This window comes from Grus americana, chromosome 1, assembly GCF_028858705.1.
Source record: "Grus americana isolate bGruAme1 chromosome 1, bGruAme1.mat, whole genome shotgun sequence".
In the NCBI taxonomy this organism is placed as follows: Eukaryota; Metazoa; Chordata; class Aves; order Gruiformes; family Gruidae; genus Grus; species Grus americana.
In genome coordinates this window covers 176,662,906-176,677,880 of record NC_072852.1, presented here as the reverse complement: position 1 = coordinate 176,677,880, position 14,975 = coordinate 176,662,906, and positions in this window count along the sequence as shown.

Below are 14,975 nucleotides of genomic sequence, written 5' to 3'. Positions count from 1 at the left end.
GACCACAAAGATTATGAGGGCTGGAGCACCTCTCCTATGAGGACAGCCTGAGAGAGTTGGGCTTGTTCAGCCTGGAGAAGAGAAGGCTCCGGGGAGACCTTATTGCAGCCTTCCAATACCTGAAGGGGGCCTACAGGAAATCTGGAGAGGGACTGTTTAGAAGGCCATGTAGTGACAGGACAAGGGGTATGGCGTTAAGCTGAAGGAGGGTAGATTTAGGTTAGATATTAGGAAAAAATTCTGTACTGTGAGGGTACTGGAACAGGTTGCCCAGAGAAGCTGTGGATGCCCCCTCCCTGGAAGTGTCCAAGGCCAGGTTGGATGAGGCTTTGGGCAGCCTGGTCTAGTGGAGGGTGTCCCTGCCTGCAGCCGGGGGGTTGGAACTAGATGGTCTTTAAGGTCCATTTCAACCCAAACCGTTCTATGATTCTATGATTAATAAAAACTCTGAAGTTCATCATCAGTATTATATCCCTTGAAATGTGATTCCAGTAAACATATAAAAATTGACTATTGCTCCTGAATACAACAGCTTTCTGTTAAAGTGCTATTCAGTACAAATAACAGCAAATGACACCTTTGTATATTACTACATCTACAGGCTGATAGCAGTAGTAATGCTGGATATTCAGCACTTTAAAAATATTTAGTGACAAAAAACCAGATATGAACACAAATTCTAGTTAACTTCTTATTTAGCTCTATATTACAAAATATATTTTTAATTTTTTTAATGTGAAGAAGAGGTTCAGAAATTCAGTCAATGTTTCTAAACAGCTACTCATAGCAATTAAAAATGTTTTTGTAATGGTCATGCTTAGATCTTTTTTTCTTTTTACTAGAAGTTTCAAATACATTTTTCTAAAAACTCTTTTATTCCTTCTAGTTAATGATCTGCAAAGTAAATACTCTTGTCTTACTTTTTGGCTGATGCATCCCTGTGCTTTAAAGCCTTGTGGTCTCATTGCAGCACTGAAATAGATTTTACACACCCAGGACTTTGAAATTCATGGGAAATAATAAAGGTTTTCGAATTTTCCAAAGTCTATGCTATAGAATGGATCAAAGTTCCATCTCATTTAATTCCTGGTTTTTATCAACTAAGAATCTGACCCAGAATCAGTGAATATAATTTTTTAATACTTTCAGTTCCTTGACTGTGCAGTAATACTCTGTCAACAAGGATTTTTCCACAGTAAGTCTTTTTCAGTCCACAGAAATACCTTAGCAATCTTTACGGGGTGATTTGATATCAGTAATCGATGTGTTCATTGACTATGCATATTTAAAGAAGACACTGAGGCTTACAAAGGGAAATATTCAATATATTTATGATGTTTATTTCGAATGTTCAAAATATGTTACTATTTCCTCTTCCTCCACTCCCCCCAAGCAAGTACTGCCTAAAGTAAGCACATACTTCTGTCAAGATGTCTCAAAGCAGTTATCAAATTATGTCAGTTCCACTGTCCCTCTTTTACAGATGGGAAAAATAGGTATATAAAGCAGACTTACTTTCAGTGAGAAGAATCATAGTGTAGCTTGAGGCCAAAAGTAAGTCCTTTATGGAATAATGACAAAACTCCTACACATCTATTTACCTGCATCATTCAAATAAACCTTGCAAGCAACACAAATGATCAGAGTCTATCATTATATACACAGCATAACTGGGTAAAACCAGCAGACAGGATCAAGGCTTGTATGATCTACTTCCATCAATTTAATCTTTTCTTCTACCCAGACTAGGAGATGCTTCCTTGTAAAACAGTAATGTTCTATAAAACAATTCCAAAGTTACTTCCACTTAATCTTGCAATTATTTAAAAGAAGAGAATATTTTCTTGAGTTAAACAAAGTGAAATACAGCTTTTCGGTCTTTCCCAGATTTGAAAATATTTTCATTTCTTATTTCCTACTCTATGTCCTCACATCTAGCACTATATTGAGCTTTTAATTCCTCCTTTACTTATTTTTCTCTTTCTGTTTTATTCCCAAACTCATTAGGTCCACCTTAGAAATTACAAGAACATTGAAGGATCTGACAGGTTTAACAGCACAAACACACAGCTATAGCCCTTAACGGATTTTATTTTTTGTTTAAATTAACTCTGTGTGACCAATACCTTTGAAATTTGTGCCTACACACTATTCACTTTTAGTCACTTTTCTCTCTTTGGGGAAGATCAGCCTAGCTGAACAGAGAGATTTGACTGGCACTCAGGAAAAACAAGAGAGTTTATGGCCTTTGGAAGAAGGGGCAGGCAACTCAGGAAGAGTACAAAAATGTCATTAGGCTATGCAGGGAAAAAATTAGAAGGGCTAAAACCCTGCTAGAACTTAATCTAGCTACTGCCATAAAAGACAATAAAAAATGTTTCTATAAATACATTAACAACAAAAGGAAGACTACGGAAAATCTCCATCCTTTAATGGATGTGGGGGGAAACATAGTGACAAAGGATGAGGAAAAGGCTGAGGTACTTAATGCCTTCTTTGCCTCAATCTTTAGTAGTAAGACTAGTTTTTTTCTCCGGTTACCCATCTGCCTGAGCTGCAAGACAGGGACAGGGAGCGGAATGAAGCCCCCATAATCCAAAGGGAAATGGTTAGCTACCTGCTACACCACTTAGACACACACAAGTCTGTGGGGCTGGATGGGATTCACCCAGGGGTATTGCGGGAGCTGGTGGAAGTGCTCACCAAGCCACTTTCCATCCTTTATCAGCAGTCCTGGCTAAGCAGGGAGGTCCCAGCTGACTGGAGGTTAGCCACTGTGATGTTCATCCATAAGAAGGGCCAGAAAGAGGATCCAGGGAACTACAGGCCTGTCACTCTGACCTCGGTGCTGTAGAAGGTTATGGAGCAGATCACTTGATTACCATCACGCAGCATGTACAGGACAACCAGGTGATCAGGCCCAGTCAGCATGGGTTTATGAAAGGCAGGTCCTGCTTGACTAACCTGATCTCCTTCTAGGACAAGGTGACCCACTTAGTGGATGAGGGAATGGTTGTGGATACTGTGGACCTGGACTTTAGTAAAGCCTTTGACACCATTTCCCACAGCATTCTCGTGGAGAAACTGGCTGCTCATAGCTTGAATGGACATACACTTCACTGGGTAAAAAACTGGCTGGCTGGCCTGGCCCAAAGAGTTGTGGTGAATGGAATTAAATCCATTTGGTGACTAGTCACAAATGGTGTTCCCCAGGGCTCAGTACTGGGGCCAGTTCTGTGTAAGAGCTTTGTCAATCATCTGAATGAGGGGATTGAGTGCACCCCCAGTAAGTTCGCAGATGACACCAAGTTGTGTGGGAATGTTGATCTGCTTGAGGATAGGAAGGCTCTACAGAGGGATCTGGACAGGTTGGATCTATGGGCCAAGGCCAACTGTATGAGGTTCAACAAGGCTCAGTGCCAGGTCCTGCACTTGGGTCACAACAACCCCATGCAATGCTACAGGCTTGGGGAAGAGTGGCTGGGAAGCTGCTCGGTGAAAAGAACCTGGGGGTGTTGGTTGAGAGCTAGCTGAATATGAGCCAGCAGTGTGCCCACATGGCCAAGAAGGCCAACAGCATCCTGGCTTGTATCAGCAACAGTGTGGCCAGCAGGAGTAGGGAAGTGATCGTCCCCCTGTGCTCAGCACTGGTGAGGCCGCACCTCGAGTCCTGTGTTCAGTTTTGGGCCCCTTGCTACAAGAAAGACATTGAGGTGCTGGAGCATGTCCAGAGAAGGGCAACGAAGCTGGTGAAGGGTCTGGAGCACAAGTCTTATGACGAGCGGCTGAGGGAACTGGGGTTGTTTAGCCTGGAGAAGAGAAGGCTGAGGGGAGACCTTATTGCTCCCTACAACTGTCTGAAAGGAGGCTGCAGCCAGGTGGGTGTCAGTCTCTTCTCCCAAGTAACAAGTGATAGGACAAGAAGAAATGGCCTCAAGTTGCACCAGGGGAGGTTTAGAATGGATATTAGGAAAAATTTCTTCACAAAAGAAAGGGTTGTCAGTCGTTGTAACAGGCTGCCCAGGGAAGTCTTGAGTTACCATCCCCCTGGAGGTTCTTAAAAGACATGTAGATGTGGTGCTTAGGGACATGGTTTAGTGGTTGGACTTGGCAGTGCTAGGTTAACAGTTGGACTTGATGGTGTTAAAGGTCTTTTCCAACCAAAACAATTCTGTAATTCTATGATTCTATGATTTTATCTACCAAATCTTTATCAAAAGCATAACAAAAGATTCCTGAATTAGATATCTAAATGAAGGATTTTCAATATTACCAGATGTGTTAAAATTTCATGCTAAATATGCCCCCAAGTTTTAAAAATGCAAAGCACAAGGGAACTATTTGTAATCAGTCCCATCTCTTTGTCTTCCATTCTCCTGAATTTGTACTTGTTATTATGAATGATTCCTGACAAAGTATTTTTTCCAGAAAGAAGAAAAAAAAAAAAAGAGAAAAAATAATTAAAAGAAAAAAAGAAAACTTATTTAATAATAAATAGTGCAATTCATTCAATGCTTTGATTGATTATGAAACCAAATAAAAATGTCCACACTGCAGGTCCTCACACATTTACTTGCTGTAGAACTTGTCTATTAATGCTTGCTTTTCGTTTTTCATCTTCATTGAAGTATCAGAAATGGCTTTCACTTAACAAATTTTCATTTGATAAATCCTCAACTGTTTCAAACCTCTAAAAATATTTCTTTGATGCTGTAGAACAAGCAAAAGCTAGTAAGAAATGAAACACTAAAATAAAAAGCAATCACTTTGCAATGAATCACACCAAAAACTTACTAACATAGTTTCAGTTTATGTCTCTCCAATTGAGAGACAAGGATGTCATGCGGGACAAGTGTCAAATGCTTTGCACAAGTCCAGGTAGACGACATGAGTTGTTCTTCCCTTATCCACCTACACTGTAATGCCGTCATGGAAGGCCACCAAATTTGTCAGGTGTGATTTGCCCTGAGTGAAGCCATATTGGCTGTCACCAGTCACCTCCTTATTTTTTCATATGCCTTAGCATAGTATGCTGGTTTTGGCTGGGATAGAGTTGATTTTCTTCATAGTAGCTAGTAGGTGGCTGTATTTTCAATTCGTGCTGGAAACAGCGTTGATAACACAGGGATGTTTTAGTTACCATTAAGCAGTGCTTACACAAAGCCAAGGACTTTTCTCACACCACCCCACCAGTGAGTAGGCTGGGGGTGCACCAGAAGTTGTAAGGGGACACAGCTGGGACAGCTGACCCCAACTGACCAAAGGGATATTCCGTACCATATGACATCATGCCCAGCATATAAGGGGCTGGGTGTTGTGGTTTTACCCCAGCTGGCAGCTGAGCACCATGCAGCTGCTCGCTCACTCTTCCCAGGCAGAATGGGGGAAAGAATCAGAAGAGTGAAAGTGAGAAAACTCGTACGTTGAGTTAAAAAGAGTTTAATAGGACAAGCAAAAAAAGGAAAATAATAATAATAATAATAATATAATATAATATAATATTATACACCTTGCAGGAGGTGACCCTTGAATACTAGCCAGCTGTCTTGGGCCCCTCTTCCTTTCAGTGCTTTCTCCCATGGTACACTACCAAGCAGGTCCCTGAAGAGGCTGAAGTTTGCTCTCCTGAAGTCCAGGGTAGTGAGCTTGCTTTCTCTGAATGCTGTTGAGACAGATCTAAAGATACTGAATTCCAATCCTTTCATTACCTGATAAGTATATAGAGTTTGGAAGATAAGTGTATGGGGTTGGAGAGATCACTTAGAGAGGAATTATTTCAACATTAAGTATATATCTGGGTTAAATGAGAAACAGCATTTTAGCATATTGAGTGAAAAGAGAGTGGCAATTAAGATAATAATAATGAAATAACTCCTCTCAGTGGTTTATGGAAACAACAGGTATTAGATTGAACTTCTGTGCAATAAGCTCTCACAGCCAATGTAGTCTCCTGTGGGAAACGAAGAGAGTTATTTCTCTTGAACATTTAAAAATAAATTAGGCAAAACTCTGTTGAAAACATGACAAGGAGCAATTATGAATCACCAGACTGATGAACCATATGACATAATACATCTTTTCCCCTAGTTAATTTGTATGATTCTGTTACTTAAATTATGTTCTTTCTCATTTCTAAGCAGAGCTCTTCCTTGCAATGAGTGCTTTCTTCACAATGAAGATGCCAATCATTTTTGTCTGAAATGGCAGCTTTTCTCATGAAGTCACATTCTTTCATTTATGTGTTTGGACTTCACTGCACATGTTTTTTATCAATCTATTCATTTTGCAAGGCTCAGCAGACAGGAATTCACAATGTTGCATCACCCATGTATTCAACAGCAGTCACTGTTAAGTATACTATTTGACAATGATACCTGCTATGAAAGCAAAATATTAGAGGTTAGTTCATTTAAATGAGAATTACAAAATAAACCTTTTACACATTTTACTAAATTGTGAAATGGATATTAGCTATTTATATAATTTGGTGAAAATTCTAAGTAACACTAGCAAAACTTTAATAGCAGCAATCTCTGTTCTCACAAACTCTTTATAGTATACTACCAATGATCAATTTCATGAAAGATTCAGTCTTGAGTAAAACAGCAAAAGTCCTTCTGAAGCTTAACTTTCAATAAATTGAGAACAATAGATCAGTGTTTGTTCACTCCAACCAAAGACTAGGTCCATTTTTTTGGACCTTTCATTTCATAGATAACTTATAAAACATCAAGTTAGCTGACTAAATTAGATCTTCTTGAATAGAAATTAATCTTTCATGAGCTTAAATATTTTCAGCGCATATTCTACATTTAAATCAGTTGCTCTTTGCTTCCTTTAGAGCTACTGATTAGGAGGAGCCATTTTGGTATGTAATACATCTAATCTATTTTAGGATCAAAGGAATGATATTTAGCTCTTTTGATGATAAAATGCAAGCAAGGTAATAAGTTCAGGTGTGAAAGTTTATATTGATAGCTCCTGAAATTAAGTGAGATACCAGAAAATAAATGATCAGATGTACCAATGTTCTTGTCATGTTATTTCATAAATCTGGAAATCATATATCAGGAGTCTAGACTTAGAATATTAGGACCACAGGCAGGAAGGGACCTCAGGAGGTCCCTGGTCCAACCTTCTGCCCACTGCAGGTCAGCTGTGAGATCAGAGCATGTTGCTCAGGACATTATCCAGTCAGGTCTAGAAATCCTGCAAGGCTGGATACTGCACAATCTCTCTGGGCAACCTATTCCATTATCTGACTGTCCTCAGTGGGAAGAAAATTCTTATATCTAGTGTGAGCCTCATTTAAATTACGTGGCATAACCTAAAGCAGTGTTCAGTTGGCAAGGAACACAGTGGTAGTTTCTGTGGCTGAGCACTAGACTGAGGCAGACAGGGGTGTTCCCAGAGCCAGGGAAACATGAGGAAGAGCAGAGAGAGCTGCCAGGAAGAGAGCCACCAGGAGCTGGCAGCCCCAGCAATGTGCCCTTGTGGCCAAGAAGGCCAATGGTATCCTGGGGTGCATTCAGAAGAGCATGGCCAGCAGGTTGAGGGAGGTTATCCTCCCCCTCTGCTCTGCCCTGGTGAGGCCACATCTGGAGAGTATGTTGTGTCCAGTTCTGGGCTCCCCAGGTCAAGAAAGACAAAGAACTACCAGAGAGAGTCCAGCGGAGGGCTATGAGGATGATGAGGGGACTGGAGCATCTCTCATATGAGGAAAAGCTGAGAGAGCTGGGTCTGTTTAGCCTGGAGAAGAGTGAGAGGGCATCTCATCAATAGTTATAAATATGTAAAGGGCGGATGTCAAGTGGATGGGGCCAGACTCTTTTCAGTGGTGCCCTGTGACAGGACAAGGGGCAACGGGCACAAACCAGAACACAAGAAGTTCCATCTGAACATGAAGAAAAACTTCTTTACTTTGAGGGTGACCGAGCACTGGCACAGGCTGCCCAGAGAGGCTGTGGAGTCTCCTTCTCTGGAGATATTCAAAACCTGCCAGGATGCAATCCTGTGCAACCTGCTCTAGGTGAACCTGCTTTAGCAGTGGTGTTGGACCAGATGATCTCCAGAGGTCCCTTCCAACCCCTACCACTCTGTGATTCTGTGATTCTGTGATTATGCCCTTTGTAACTCATCCTCTTTGAATACACTGCTGTGAAGATCCTGGCTCCGTTTTCTCAGGAGCTTCCCTTTAGATAATGGGGGGCTGTTGTTAGGTCCCCCCACAATCATCTCTTCTGCAAGCTTAACCAGGCCGCTCCCTCAGATTCTTCTCACAGGGAAAGTGTGCTCCAGCCCTGGCCAACCTGGTCTCCCTCTGCTGAACTTGTTCCACCTTACCAATGTCTTTTGTGTAGTGGGGGGCCCAAAACTAGTTGCAATGTTCTAAATGTGGTTCAATGAGTGCTGAGTAGAGGGATAATCCCTTCCTTTGATCTGCTGCTTGTGCTCTTGTTAATACAGCCCTGGATGCTGTTAGCCATCTGTGCTGCCAGGCCACACTGCTGACTAACATTTGTCTCGCTGTTCCCCAAGGGTCCCAAAATCCTCTTCCACAGAGTAGCTCTCCAGACAGTCTTTTCCCAGACTGTATTGCTGCCAGGGGGTCTTCTTTCCCAGGAGCAGGACTTTGCTTTTGTCCTTGTGGAATTTCATCCATCCATACTGTAACATCTTAACTTAGATAGAAAAATATTGTGGGAGACTGTGTTGAAAGTCTTGCTTTTCAAAGGAAGACTTTGATCTGCTCCTCTCCTCTAATCCACAAATCCAGCCATTTTGTCATGTAAGGCAATCAGGTTGGTCAGACTTATCCTTGGCAAATCTATAAAAATTTTTCCCAGTCATTTTCTTCTTCATGTGCCCCAAAGTGTGTTTGAAGATGATTTGCTCCATTATTTTCCCAGGCAACAAAATGAGGCTACAAAGAGGGGAGTAAGAATAAGCAGGAAAATGGAAATACCTGCTGTACAGTTCATACAGACTGAAGTTCTTCTCTGTGCAGAACATATCATTTTATCTAACCTGGCTTTAGATATCTCTAGCTAAGATATCTTACATCTAAGTCTAATTTAGTAACCTTTACAGACAAGGTCTAGAAGTAGAAACTCCAGATGATTATTTTCTCTGTAATGCCTTAGAATGAGATGAACTGTCCTCCAGAGGTTTCTGTTGCTCTCCATTGAATATAAAAGGGCCTTATGTTGTCTGTGTAAGGCATCTGGCGTGGGATTCAGCTCATAAATTGTCAAATGCATGGTCAATGAAAATTTTAGAAATCAGCATGGCTGTCCTCATGTAGAGGTATATTGACATTTAAGATGCCCCAGGGTATCTGAGATATTTGTAACCACCTGTAATGCAGGACTTAGTGGAGTTATTTTTGTATTTGTAGCCTTCTCAAGTGGCAGTTGAATACCAGACAGGATACCCCAAGGCATCTCAGATAACATTAAATAAGTGTAGAAATTGAAATGATGCACTAATCAACAGTTAAGGAGTCCAAAGAGCCATCGACTTAATCTAAAATGTAGAATCCTATATGCAGACATTGACATTTAAGTTTGTAAAATCTGAAGCTGCATCTGACCCTTAACTTTCTCATGTTCAAGTTGAAGCAAATGTATCTCAACTACAGATCCCCTCAGGGCCATTTATGTCCTACATCACTTCTACAGTTCTGACCATGACTTATTGAAGATAATAGACATCATAAAATGTTCATCTTGAGATAAAGTTCTTCCCCATACTTCTCCCTCATGCAAAGATTGGGACTTACCTGGATCCACTGTGTGGGAAAAAGCATCATTATCTGAAATTCAAAAAAGGAAGGTGTCATATCTCTAATGGCATGCTCATTTTATGACAGTGCATACAATTGTACAGGTATTTTTTTTGCCAAATCCTACATTCCTTTGCACTTACAAAGCTATCTTGACTTCAAGAGTGAGTGTAAATATGCAAATTTGAATGCAAATAACAGCAGTGCCCACATTTATAGTACTAATATAAACTGCAGTGTTTCATGAAATTTTAAATTGGAAAAATCCACTCATTCCATATGAACAACTTCTAACTAAGTGTGAAGGATCATTGTTATGAAAAATAAATATCTTATCAGCTAAAATACAAGAAAAAACCATAAATGCTTTAATAAAAGATAAAATTCAATTAGAACTGATTTTTTAATTATATTAATTTTTAAAATAAATAGTACTAGTGGTATTATAGGCAAAGAAAAGCAAGTTAAACAGATTCTGTTAAAATTTGTTACATTTCATAGAATCATAGAATCTTAGAACAGGTTGGAGTTGACATCAAAGATCATCTAGTTCCAACCCCCCTGCTGCGGGCAGGGACACCCTCCACTAGACCACATTGCCTAAAGACCCATCCAACCTGGCCTTGAACACTTCCAGGGATGGGGCATCCACAGCTTCTCTGGGCAACCTGTTCCAGTGCCTCACCACCCTCACAGTAAAGAATTTCTTCCTAATATCTAACCTAAATCAACCCTCCTTCAGCTTAACGCCATTCCCCCTTGTCCTGTCACTACACTCCCTCATAAACAGTCCCTCTCCATCTTTCCTGTAGGCCCCTTCAGGTACTGGTAAGCCGCAATAAGGTCTCCTCGGAGCCTTCTCTTCTCCAGGCTGAACAACCCCAACTCTCTCAGCCTGTCTTCACAGGAGAGGTACTCCAGCCCTCTGATCATCTTTGTGGCCCTCCTCTGGACTTGCTCCAACAGCTCCATGTCTTTCTTGTACTGAGGATCCCAGAGCTGAACACAGTACTCCAGGTGGGGTCTCAGAAGAGCAGAATAGAGGGACAGAAATATTTGTTTATATATGTTAAAAATTAGACTGTTGTTGTCATAGAAGGAATATTAATAATAATAGGGCAAAAAGGGTGAAACATGAGGAAGTGAACCACTTAAGGTCCTTGATTTTACAAAATGATGACATTTTAAGAACCCTCCACTTTCCTGGATACCTAGATTTCCAAGCCACATCTATGCCTCAGGCTCAAGAAAGATCCTGGGAGGCCTGGTAAAGACCCAGAATTTTGTAGCAGTTTACATTTTGTTACCAGAGAACTGGACAGGAACTTAAAACTTTGACAATCAGGTAGAGCTGCTTTCAGCTGATGAATTCAAATGTAGACCCAAGCAACGCTGCTCAGAATCTAACGAAAGAAACTATAAGTAATTTTCTCTTTAGTTTTGGTGTTGGGTTTTGGGGTTTTGGTTTTTGGGGGGTTCTTTTGTTGTGTTTTTTGGGTTTGGGGTTTTTTTTTTTTGTTTTTTTTTATTAAATAATGCTTTTATACATAATATATATTGCGGAGCAGTTATGAACTATTTGTATCATGCAAAATGTATTGCAGAAGGTAGTGGGATTTAAAGAGTTATATGATGCAGACATGGCCAATATGTTCCCAAGATGTTATGGTACTACTAGAGGATGTGAACACTTTTTTTTTTCTTTTTTTAAATAAAGATTAGCAAAAAATGATTTGGCAATGTATTTTCAAGTTTATTGTAGACAGCAGAATCAATAAATCATAGGACATGCTGAACAGAGGAGATTTATGGATCAGCATTTCTTGGGCTATGGGGGCCTAGAAAGTGTGCTGATATGACAGATGTGGAAGGAAACTTGTTACCAAAAGAGTATCAATCTTTATGAATTTACCTCAACATCATTCAATATATCAATTTATTCTGAATCTTACCTTGAGCAGGTCTGGGTTGCTGTTCATATCTTTGACAAATAATACGGAAGGCAGTTCTCCTATATTCCAGATCTCTCTGAAGGAGTTAGTAAGCATGTTGGATAGAGCCCTTACCACATGTCTTGAAGAAAATAAGGTATGATAGGGTGAAATAGAAAATTATTCTCAAATGACTAGTAAAAAGACTGGAGACAGATTTGCAGGAGTAGATGGGAAGCTTCAAAGTGGAAGAAATTCACCAGTGAAATCCCATAGGGATGTCTGTGTGCATCCTTGCTAAATACGGACACATATGGCAAAATATGTGAATTTTGTCATTTGTAACCTGTAAAAGGGCCATAAATGACAAAGTTCGCATATTTTGCCAAATGGTAAAGAGTTACTGATGGATCTTATACTATTGATTCATCAGAAAATAAATGGCCCTTTGCCATTGAAAAATTACTTTTTCAAAGTGAAAATGATTTTATGAATGTCATCTCTATGCTCAAGGTTGACAAGACATAAAAACAAACAAAGGAAATATAATGTTTGGAAAATAATAACAAACATGGTAGAATAAATTTTTTCATGCTACTGTGTGAACTATACATCTACATTGGTTTATACTATAGTGTATGCAGTTCTGATCCCCCATCTTGAATAGGATCCAACAGATATGACAAAAGTACAGAGTAGCAAAGACAACAACAGATTTGAAATGGCTTCTGTGAAAACAACAATTAAATAGAGTAGAACTCTTAACCCTGAGCAGAGACAACAAATGTGGAATCCATCAAAGCCTAAACAAAATGTTGCCATTCATTTTCAGGTTAAAAAAAAAAAAGAAAAATTCTCACCGAAATACATTACATGCTGCAAAATAACAATATCCTTATCCTTTTAATTTTCACTGAAGAGAACAAAAATCCCTTATTATAAATACTATATTTCCCGACATTGTTTGGGATTTATTTTTGTAATATAGTACAGAGTAGTCATGCTAACAATTTTTGTTGGTTTTGTAAAGTTGGTTTCTTAGGAAAAGAAAATAAGTGGCTGGTATATTGCTGCAATGGCTGGTATAGTGATATAATTATATACTACATAAACCTGATAAGAATTAATTTTATATAATTTCTTTATTAAGCAAGAATGGTTCTGTCACTTTCAAAGAGGCATTCTGCTTTTCTTACATCACAAAAAAAAAAGGTTTGCTTTGTCAGTTCACTGACTATTCAGCCCTAAAAAAGGTTTTAATAATAACTTGCTTAAAACAAGAATTTCTGTTTTGTATAAGATACATTTCAAATTACGATCTTATATGACTTTGCCAAGGGTTTTGGAGGGTTTATTTTGTGGTGTGTTTGGGGTTTTGGGGGGTTTTGTTTGTTTGTTTGTTTGTTTTAATGAATAGGACACCAAACATTTCAGGTATTTACTAAATTAAAGTTTAATTTAACTTAAAGTACCACAGTTTGTAAAACTAAAGAATTGACCTTGAGATTCAGACTCAGTGTATAAAAATCCAAGCACTACTTTTGTAGGGGTGGGTGGAGAGTGCAGGAGTGCTAACAAAATCAGATCTAGTAGGTTTAGTCAGCAGTGGCATTAAGTACCAAAGAAATCAGAAAGGAAAGCATACAATCTTAGGGCAAAAGATACAAAACATGAAAGGCATTTTTGACAGCTCCTACTCTTAAGAGACTACCCCAAAGGTCTGACTCACTTCAGACAGAGCCAAAAGTTCTATAAACATACATTTCAGATGACGTGTTATAATGTATATCACTAATTTGAAATAAAAGAGAGATAAAACCTTTTATCTTGAAATATCTTCTAATCTGGTGAATTTGTGCTCAATTCTGAGCTTTCATGCTTGGAAACAGCCGCATCTTGACATTATCGCAGATTGAGACTTAGGAATTACTTCTTTATGTGCAACTCAATTTGTGTGGTGAAAAGGCCCAGAAGTGAAGGCTGGAAAGAGATACATACATTACCAAAGTCAGATGCTTTATCTGAACAACTGAAAGACCGCAACGTCAAAGTAGTTTATGATATACATCCATTCTCAAGCTTATTTAAAATACAAATTTTCTAAAGGAAAGTCGATTTGCTGTATCACTATTATTTTCTAATAACTGTTTACTTCCTAATCACTTGGACTGTTCTTTTGAAGATAATTTTACTGCCTAGGGATTTTCTTTGCTGAAGAGTTACCTTGTGTAAACACTTTGAGCTAGCTGTGTGTCAGACAGTCCAGCTGTGGAAAGCTCAGCTGTGCAGCTAGGAAAATCAAATAACACAGAATGACTAAATGCATTACAGAGTATTTCAAAAATTTCGTCCATACAAATTCAGGCATGTTGTATCTTACACACACCTCATTTCGTATTTCTATCAGGTGAGATGCACCGCTGACAGAGATATTTTAGTGTGCACACAGGAGATTTATGAGGGGCACAGGAGAGTTGCTTTCTGACCCCACACAATGGGGAGCCTAAGTCTCTCCCATTAAAATGTCTTCTAAAGTTGTTCTCATGCTGAAAACATAAAAAGAAATCTGGTGTATTTTTTGCTATTGAAAGTACATTTGAAAGTTATAATGAGTCATTATCCTCCACTTACAAAAAAGCTTGGCTTGAGTTCACAAAGCTTTTATCCTATGAGTCTTTTACACAGAGCTCGTTATTCAAGCAAAATACAAAAAAGGTAGCACAAAATAATTTTCCTCTTTGAAAAACTCTTCTCAATTCAAAAAGGGAGTAGGACTTGAATTAAAAAAAAAGAGACTATATTTCTTTTTTAGATTGATAACAAATTGACTGTTTTATCATGGACATTTTTCTTTTGATTCCTTTAAAAGACCATGAACAAAAATGGTAGTACAAAGCAGACCTCAGAAGTTATCTAAATAATAATAATAACATAAAAAACCCCAAGACTGATAGAATTAATTTATATTTTACTTGTTTGACTAAGACAAAATATGTGGAAGCTGATTTTATAGAGAGAATCATTATAAAATGTTCTGCTAATTTATGATAGGTGTGTATCTCTGTGTTCTTACTATAATTATTTTTGACAACTTAATATCTTTTTTCACTTCCTTTTGAAAGTACAGTCTTAAACAGCTCACTGAAGAAAGGAACTCTACTAAACCATGCTATCACAACAAGAAATGTTACTGTGATAATTTGTTATCCACTGAAATGCAAACCAAGAAATGCCTATAGCTTGTAGTTTTCTGGATAGTT